At 40.7% G+C, this 10,210-nt stretch overlaps 1 long non-coding RNA gene across 1 annotated transcript; it reads left to right on the top strand.

The window, feature by feature from the left end:
- The first annotated feature begins 2,617 nt into the window (after positions 1-2,617).
- On the top strand, positions 2,618-3,472 carry LOC117525754. Its single transcript, XR_004565135.1, has 2 exons — positions 2,618-2,812; positions 3,107-3,472. It is a non-coding gene; the product is annotated as an uncharacterized LOC117525754 (long non-coding RNA).
- Positions 3,473-10,210: the final 6,738 nt, after the last annotated feature.

Below are 10,210 nucleotides of genomic sequence, written 5' to 3' on the forward strand. Positions count from 1 at the left end.
TGGACCCAAAAAGAACAATTTTACTCATCAGGCCACAAAATATTCCTCCATTTCTTTTTAGGCCAGTTGATGTGTTCTTTGGCAAATTGTAACCTCTTCTGCACATGTCCTTTATTTAACAGAGGGACTTTGCAGGGGATTCTTGCAAATAAATTAGCTTCATACTGGCATTTCTAACTGTCACAGCTCTTACAGGTAACTCTAGACTGTCTTTGATCATCCTGGAGCTGATCAATGGGTGAACCTTTGCCATTCTGGTTATTCTTCTATCCGTTTTGATGGTTGTTTTCCGTTTTCTTCCACGTGTCTTTTTTTTTTTTTGTCTATTTTAAAGCATTGGAGATCATTGTAGATGAGCAGCCTCTAATTTTTTGCACCTGCTTATAAGTTTTCCCCTCTCCAATCAACTTTATAATCAAACTATGCTGTTCTTCTGAACAATGTCTTGAACGTCCCATTTTCCTCAGGCTTTCAAAGAGAAAAGCATGTTCAACAGGTGCTGGGTTCATCCTTAAATAGGTGACACCTGATTCACACCTGTTTGTTCCACAAAATTGACAAACTCACTGACTGAATTGCACACTATTATTGTGAACACCGCCTATTCTTTTTTTTTTTTTTTTTTTTTTTTTTTAACTAATAGCCCAATTTCATAGCCTTAAGAGTGTGCATATCATGAATTCTTGGTCTTGTTGGATTTGTGAGAATCCTCTGGTACCTTGTTTTCCATGTAACAAGAAGAAATATACTCAAAACCTGGATTAATCTTTTTAGTCACATAGCACTATTATTCTGAACATTACTGTACAATTATTGTTGGATTAGAAGACATTGCCCTTCACTCAGCTCTGGTAGCAGGAAAAAAATAATTCAATGTTAATAAATGCATAGCTAACTGAAAGTAAATGCAGAATAAATGTTTCAATTTCAATAACAAAACAAAAACATTTAGAAAGGAGAAAAAAATAGCTTAATTAAAAAGAAAAATGTTGACCCAATTTGAAACAGTCTTCATTTCATGACATTCAAATGAATTATGGTGGTCCAAATTATCAGGTACCCTTAATTGAAAGAAGTGGATAAACATGAATGAAAATTAAGTTAATATTTATGCCAACTTCTTAACTTGCTGGTTTTTTTTTTTTTTTTTTTCAGTGTAGGTAACCAATAAACTCAAACTCAGTATCTAAAAGTTAAGTAAACTTTTCATGTTTGTTACCAAGATGGCCAGGAGACCTTCACAGACAAATTCAATAAATGTTTGTAATGTTAAGGGCCCCTTCACACATAGTACGAATCATGGCGGAACAGCTCGTATGAGGGTGATTCTTTAACTACGGGCACTATTGGCCTTGTAAATGTAATTTCCACCACACCATTGCCTTACAATATAAAGCGCCTTGGGGCAACTGTTTGTTATTTGGTGCTATATACGAGTACATGTGCTCTGATGTCACTGTTTATCTCCATAGAAACTACCCAAACAATCTTTCATACAAACTGTTTAGGGACATTACAGTGTTGTGGTGGAAATTACGGCAATAGTGTGGGACAACTATATTTTGTTTAAAAAAATCACAACAGTTGTATGACATTGAATACCCCAATTATGTTTTGATTATTTTACTGATATTTTATTCAGATATTTTAAAACATTAGGAAAAAAAAAAGTTTCTTTAACATTCATTTGGGCAAAATTGGGCTAAAAAAATCCGCGAAACGGCGAGGCCGCGAAAGGTGAGCCGCGTTATAGCGAGGGACCACTGTATATGTCACATCAGAGTAAGTCGCAGGACCTCTTCAACTATTAAAAAAAAAAAAAATAAACAAGCAAGCAAACAAACGGAATATGGAAATACAATTCAAATAGTTTAGCTTTTTACTTTTATTTCATTAAGGCGCTTTCTGACATCACATAGATCAATATATATGCACAAAGGCCTTCAGACCCAAGTTTAAAGTTCTTCCTGTGATGTTTTGTGTTGCAATACTGGTTCATTATCGGGCAGCATCAGATATGTGCTCTCTAAGTGCTGCTTCAACTGTAGGTCCATCAAGCAACTTTAATCAAATTTACAATCAAAGCTGTCCATTTGATGCTGGGTAATCCAGCTATAGTTGACTTCATATGGCAGCTTTTAATAACGGACGACAACTTTCACACAATGCCGGCCGTCCTCTCGCTATTAAATATTTGTCTCAGGAACAATGGGACAGAAAAATACATTTTCTTTTTTTGCCTAGAGGGGAGTGACTCCATAAAAGGTTGCAGCTGCATGCTCTCACACTCTCTCTCTCACTCACACACACACACACACACACACACAGTCACATAAATTGGATGATGGGTTCGGTGTTAAATGGAGTGGAATTGATTTTATGCAGCGAGTGATGAGGCAACGATCATCCAGAGACATCTGAAGGGCTCGCTCACCCCCTCACCCCAACTCCCATGTCTCCCCCCAGAACCAGATTATAATTATATAAGTTTGCCTCCTACTCTCTGCATCCTCTACAGCTATCAGCAGGCATGTTGCCACAGCAACCCCCTCCCTTTCTTTGAACGTCAGAGCCAGGAGCTGGAGGAAGGAACCCGCATGCAGCTTCAGTCTCCTGTGCCTCTTAGAGAGCACCGGGATTGTGTGTTTTTTACTCTTTGTTTGGTGTGCTTTCTTTTTCTTTAAACGTTTCGCATGCAACAGAGAGAACCGCAGTTCTATCTTCGATCCAGCAACAATCAGATGACAGATTTGGCCGGCGCCTGCTGCACATCACCTACCGTCAAACATCAACAGACAGACTGATCGAGCAGGTGAGCCTGTATTTACTCCTGTGCACTATCTTTAGTGCAGGCGGCTGCATCATCACGTGGATGGTACAATCAATCTGCATCCTGATTGTGCGATGTCATGATTCATGTGTCGTGTCTCATTTACATGACCGATTGTGTGGAAGGAGCCACAAGGCTTTGACAGGATGCTGCAGTTTTCACTGTGTCTTGCAGGAAACACTTTAAATTCCTTTGGGTTACTAATGGGGTCATCCATCCTCTTTCTTTGCCTGCTTCCTCTGTCCTTCCCATCCTCCTACATCTTCCCTCTGACAGAAGGATGTCGTGGCTCTTCTTGGACTGGTTCGTGCCCGTCTACCTGCTGGTTTCGGTTTTGGTGCTGGCCGGGTTCGGTGCTTGCCTGTACTTCCTGGAGCCCGGGCTGCAGGATGGCCACAAGTGGAGTAGCAAAACAATCCGGCATCACCCGTTGGTGGCCAGCGTGAACTGCAGAGATGATGATAATGCCCTGATTTGATCAGGAGGGTGAGGAAGAGCAAACGGCGGGGGGAATCAAACACAGGTGCTGCACGGATACCGACGGGTCGGGAGCCAAAAGAGGAAGAGAGGTCATTCAGAATGCAACTTCTGCCATTCCAAATTGTGAAAAAGTGTGACAAAAAGCAAAGTGCACAAAAAAAAGACAGCAAGTGAACTGACATCTTGAGGATGCGTTGCCCTTTAGAAATGTGTTCTGCCAGTGTGAACGGTGACCAAACTCAATCCCACGCCATCTTAATACGTGTGACACCTTTTGCATACATTTTGTATTTTGACAATCACTTTAAATATGTATCATGAAGTTTACTTGTGTTGTGCTTTTAATTAGTGACATGAATGACACAAGTGCATTTAGTCCAAGAGAATTAACTCAAAAATGGCCTAATGATGGAAATTCAGCAGAACAAGCTGAAATTGTCAGGACAGGTCTATAAAAATGTGTATAATCACACATTAAATGGAAAAACCCCTTGTGGCTTTTTAAAAATCCAAGATGGCATCCAAAATGGCTGCCATTTCATTTTTTTTTTATAACACATCTTTGCTTGTCTAAATCCATGAGAAACCCTTTCCCATCCAGATGTTTTAGATTGAAGGAAACGTAGCATGCCATAGAAATATATCCTCAATGTCCATGTTTCTGACAGGCAATTCCTTAAATAAAACTGCAGCTCTTTGGATTCAAATATAAACATCATATAATTATTTCTAAAAGTTGAAACCTCTAAATAATGTCTGCATAGAGTTTCTCCTGCCTAAAACATCTACTAAGATATGTAAATCATGTTTTGAGGACTTCTTCAATGTGATTCTACGCATTTCTCTGGACCTTCAGGCCTTCTGAAACTTTCAGCTTGTTCTGAAAAATGTCCATTTATTTTAACGATAAAACTCTTGGAGCAATTGGAGTTATGGGCGGTGAGGAAGTGTCAGATTTCATTTTGGCAGCGTCTACGGTGCAGCTGTGATGAAGCATGTGGATTGTTGCTGTGCCAAAATGGTGTCATAGTGACTTTAGTAGAAAAGATGTGTGCCGAATAAACTTAATCAAGGTGCCAAGATGAATCTAAATGGACCAACAAAAAACGGCATTTGTGTACTTTGTTCCCCTCTCTTGTTCTTGATTTTACTGGACAGCATGGTGTGGGTTTGAACCCTCATTTGAGGAGCATATGCTTCCTTTGTTCATACATGAATAAAACGGTTTATTGCAAAACTGCTTGGATTGTGAAATTGTGTGAATATTTAATAGATTATGAGCAATCTTACATGCTGCAAAGAAGAGATGTGTATGCATGCACACTCAGACTTGATGGTGTCAAAATGCACAAAAAGACCCAAGTGGGAGTGGAACAGTGGGGCCTCAGTGTCGAGGAATGGAGAGAATGGCACTTCTGTGCCCTCTACTTCCTACTGCTCACATCTCCGTCTCTCAGACTTTGTCTGATTTACTCGCGTCGTGTGTCAACAACGGAGACGACGGCTTCAGTTTGCAGGTTAGTGGTCTTGTCAAAAATTCAAAAACATTTTTTGATTTTACCTTTGCAAATGTTGTCTAAGTGGTGAGGTTTGAAACATTTTGCATAGAATTCATGCAATGTTGCAAAGAAACGGTGAATGTGCAAAAAGCTGATTTGATTCCCCCTCGCTCATTTAATCTCTTCCACTTTTTATAAAACAGAATGAGTATTTATGACCATCTTGCACCTTTGATCCAGCAAGTATCTACGTCCTCCAGACAACCAAAGGAAAACTCATCTGCCTGTTTGCCGCCACCGCTGTCCTCCCCCGTCATCAAGAAGAAAGCTATTCAGATTCCATCATTTGATGAGAAGGGATTAATCTGCGAACTGCAACGCACAAAACAGACGTCAGCTGACAGGTACTCAGACCAGAAGTACCTCCACTGTTTATTGCACATCCTGTGTATCAACAAAAATGTGGCACTTTACTACGTCTGCTTGTCCATATGTGGGCTTCTGTTCTATGATCTATCGGCACGTCTCAGGAACTGATAATGAAGTTTTAATTTTGGTTCCACATTATTTGCAATATACACACGTGTCTATTTGCTGTAAACATTTTGCTTGAAACTGAACCACTAACATGTTAATTGGCCAAAATGACATTTACTCAATATTTACAACTTGGTAAAAACTGAGACCAGACAGCAGAATTTAGGCATAAATTATGATGTGACCCCAAGTTTCACTCACTCATCTTCAACCGCTTACTCCAATTAAGGGTCATTGGGGGTGGGGGGCTGGAGCCTATCCCAGCAGTCATGAGGTGTGAGGCGGGTGGACGCCAATCTGTCACAGGGCTACATATAGACAAACACACACATTCACACACACCTACAGACAATTTAAAGTTTCCAGTCCACCTAACCTGCATGGCTTTGGATGTGGGAGGAAGACAGATCACCTGGTGGAAACCCACACAAACACAAGGAGAACATGCAAACTCCACACAGAAAGACCACTGGTAGGAATTGATCCCATGACCTTCATCCTGTAGGGCAACAGTGCTAACCACTAAGCCACTGTGCTGCTCCCCCTCCCCCCTAAGTTTCATTTAATGCAGATACATTTTTTTTCCTCAATATGACCACAAATAGCTGTTTTCACATTGTCCCTGACTAAATGACCCCTTGTTTTAGCTCAGTATTCGCTAATTCTAGGGAGCATATTTTGTGCTCTTTACGAATTGACCACAAGTTTGTATTTTTTTTTATGACCAGTTATGCCTGTTTTGACTCTTGATCTCAGTATCCACAGAGGACAGACAGCAGATTTTAAGCATATGTTCTTAAATGTCCCTTCTGTTTGAGCAAATTGAATGTTTTTTCTTTCCCGAAAATGGTCAAAAAATTTTTGATCTTTGATCCTGATTAAATAACTGCTAGCCTTACAGTGCATCAAAGTATTCACAGCGCTTCTCCTTTTCCACATTTCTTTGTTACAGCTTTATTCCAAAATGGACTAAATTAATTTTTCCGCTCAAAATTCTTCTCACATCCCATAATGGGAACATGAAATCAAGTTATTTTTTTAAAATGTATTAAATAATAATAATAATAAAAAAAACTAAGAAATCACTTGTACTTAAGTATTCACACCCTTTGCTCAATACTTTGTTGATGCACCTTTGGCAGCAATTACAGCCTCAAGTCTTCTTGAATATGATGGGAGAGTAGTCAGGGTGGAGGGAAAGATGAATGGATCAATGTACAGAGACGCCAGTGAAGGAAAAGACAATATTCACTGTGGAATTTCCCCCCCCCAGATAAATATGTCCTCTTAATTAAAATGAGCTGTAATGTTGCAACATGTAACAAAAAAACAAAACACACAAAAACACCCTACATTATAATGCTTGGATTTCGGTAGAAACTAAATTTTCTCAGTTTTGTGAAATTTAAAAGGCCCTATTTCTTTAAAATACCTTCTGGGAGTAGAGTGCTAAATGTACCCCAGTTGTCATATTGATGCATGGAGTCTCTCGAGATATCCTGTATATAATGTTTCAGAGACTCTGCACCCTGGTGGCTATAATTATCATGAAAACATGCTCAACACTGAACTTGTCTGAGGCCTTAGTGAGGTGACCTTGTGTACTAAATTTAACATTGATACACAAGTCTTTCAAGATATTACGCACATATTGACCACACAGATACGTCGATAGACACATACAAGAAGTCAAGCTATTCCCAGACCTATGCAGCCTTTGGCTATGCAGGTAAAAATCATGAATATGAAATTACCTTTTGGGAGAAGTGGAACAAGAGTGTTGAATGTGCCGCAGTTGTCAGCCCAGCCATGCAGACACAGCACAGGTTGTCCATGATCAGGACCCCAGACTACACCTCTGATCTGACCCCAAGGCGCTGGTATGGAGAGCTCTGAAACTGATCAGGACAACTTTAGTCTGCAGCTCAAACACAAGCGCTTACGGTGCATCCAGAAAGTATTCACAGCGCTCCATCACTTGGTAAGGTTAGACTTACTTGTGTGAAGCGCCTTGAGGCAACTTTGTTGTGATTTGGCACTAAATAAATGAAAACAAATTGAAATTCACTTTTTCTACGTTTTATGTTATAGCCTTATTCTAAAATGGATTATATTCATTTTTCTACTCACAATACCCCATAATGACAACATGAAAGTTTTTTTTTTTAATTTTTGCAAATTTATTAAACTAAAATCACATGTACATAAGTATTCACACCCTTTGCTCAAATACTTTGTTGATGCACCTTTGGCAGCAATTACAGCCTCAAGTCTTTTTAAATGTGATGCCACAAGCTTGGTACACCTGCCTTTGGGCAGTTTTGCCCATTCCTCTTTACTGCATCTCTCAAGCTCCATCCGGTTGGATGGGGAGTGTCAGTGCACAACCATTTTCAGATCTCTCCAGAGACGTTCAATCAGATTCAGGTCTGGGCTCTGGCTGGGCCACTCGAGGCCACTCAGAGTTGTCCTGAAGCCACTCCTTTGATATCTTGGCTGTGTGTTTAGGGTCATTGTCCTACTGAAAGAGGACCTGTCACCCCAGTCTGAGGTCAAGAGCGCTCTGGAGCAGGTTTTCATCCAGGATGTCTCTGTACATTGCTGTATTCATCTTTCCCTCAATCCTGACTAGTCTCTCAGTTCCTGCCGCTGAAAAACATCCCCACAGCATGATGCTGCCACCACCATGCTTCACTGTAGGGATGGTGCCTGGTTTCTTCCAAACATGTCTGGCATTCACACCAAAGAGTTCAATCTTTGTCTCATCAAACCAGAAAATTTTGTTTCTCATGGTCTGAGAGTCCTTCAGGTGCCTTTTGCTAAACTCCAGCTGAGCTGCCATGTGCCTTTTTACTAAGGAATGGCTTCCGCCTGGCCACTCTACTATACGGGCCTAATTGGTGGATTGCTGCAGAGATAGTTGCTCTTCTGAAAGGTTCTTCTCCCTCCACAGAGTAATGTTGGAGCTCTGACAGATCGACCATCAGGTTCTTGGTCACCTCCCTGACTAAGACCCTTCTCTCCCGATCGCTCAGTTTAGACGGACGGCCAGCTCTAGGAAGAGCCCTGGTGGATCTGAACTTCTTCCATTTGCAGATGATGGAGGCCATGGTGCTCATTGGGACCTTCAAAGCAGCAGAAATGTTTCTGTACCCTTCCCCACATTTGTGCCTCAAGACAGTCCTGTCTCGGAGATCACCAGACAATTCCTTTGACTTCATACTTGGTTTTTGCTCTGACATACACTGTCAACTGTGGGACCTTATATGTAGACAGGTGTGTGCCTTTCCAAATCATGTTCAGGCAACTGAATTTACCCTAGATGAACTCCAGTTAAGCTGTAGAAACATCTCAAAGATGATCAGGATGCACCTGAGTTCAATTTTGAGCTTCATGGCAAAAGGCTGTGAATATTTTTTTTTTTCCTTTCAAAAATTACCATAAAGTAGCTGTTTTGATTCTTGGCCATTTCTCTAGCTCAGTATCTGCCAAGGCAACAAAGCAGATTTACTGCTTATATTACCAATTTACCCCAAGTTTCTATTTCATCTATCTTGAAAGTGACCAGAGATGCCTGTTTTGACTCTTGAACCGTTAAATCACCACTTTTTAAATTCAGTATCCACTGAGGTTAAACGGCAGTCTTTACGCTTTAATTACCAAGTGACCCCAAGTTTCTATTTGATTCCTTTCAGCTGTTTTCCTGAAAACAATCAGAAATGGCTGCTTGACCTTTGGCCCTGATTAAATGAGTCCTTGCGCCACCTCAGTATCAATGACACTAGGGACCAAATTTTGTCTTCTATTTTATTTGTTTCTATTTTCATCGTGGTATCTATCCACTTTTGAAAAAGCCTTATTACAGTAAAGGGTCAGAGGGAGCGTGTCCTTACGGTCATTGAACAAGAGGGATACCGTGCACCCTGGAGAGGCTGGCAGTTTGTTGCAGGGTAGATTAAATGACTTCTTATGTTTCAGTAACATGTCAACAAGTAAATATATACTTTTCATGTGCAAGAGATCAGTGTAGCAGCATGTAAAGAACTGTAATTGAATAGTTATCATAACTTGTATTGAAGTGAAGTCAAAATTAAATGGTGAATGTTGGGAATAACTTGTCACCAAAATAAAGATTATTCACCTGTCCATAAATCTGATGAGGCGTAGCTGGCATCGAAGCAGGTTGTGCCTCATTTACAAATGCTTTTTATGATTTTCTATTGCTGTTAACATTTAAATGTGTTTCTTCTTATTTTGGCTGCAGATATTTTGCTCCCGTTTTCTCTCCCAAGACATCCGGCCAGCCCTCGTGGAATTTGTCAGCACATACTTTTGGGGGAAACCGTGGAGAAAGAGCTGCAACACTCCCACGAGCCAAATCCAAAATCTACCGTCTCTCTGAAAAGCCAAGTGTCTCTGATTTGCCTGCTCCAAAGCCAAATTCAACTCCCAGTGTCTCCATTCTGAAGCCAAAACCAAGCCATTACACTTCCCTTGATCTCACTACCTCACAGTCGAGTGATCCATCCCCATTAGGAGCAAAGCCAACAGTACCTGCCACTCTGCAAGTCCCAATACCCAGACGAAGTCCATCTCCAACTTCTCTAAGCCAAAGAGCTCAACAACCGTCTCCTGTTCCAAGAAGTGTTAGATCAGTTCCCATCAGTAATCCTAGAGATAGTCCCGAGTTAAACAAAAAAATGACCTCAAATGAGGCAAAGCATAAAATTCTTGATGAAGAAGCTTTGCTGGACTTTGCTCAAACTGAGTGGAGGAGAGTTTGCCCGAGGGATTCCACGATGAGAGGAGGATATGAGTGTCAAACTCAGTTTTACTCAAAATGTCTGAAGCAAGAAGCCACAAC

This window comes from Thalassophryne amazonica, chromosome 15, assembly GCF_902500255.1.
Source record: "Thalassophryne amazonica chromosome 15, fThaAma1.1, whole genome shotgun sequence".
Taxonomy (NCBI): Eukaryota; Metazoa; Chordata; class Actinopteri; order Batrachoidiformes; family Batrachoididae; genus Thalassophryne; species Thalassophryne amazonica.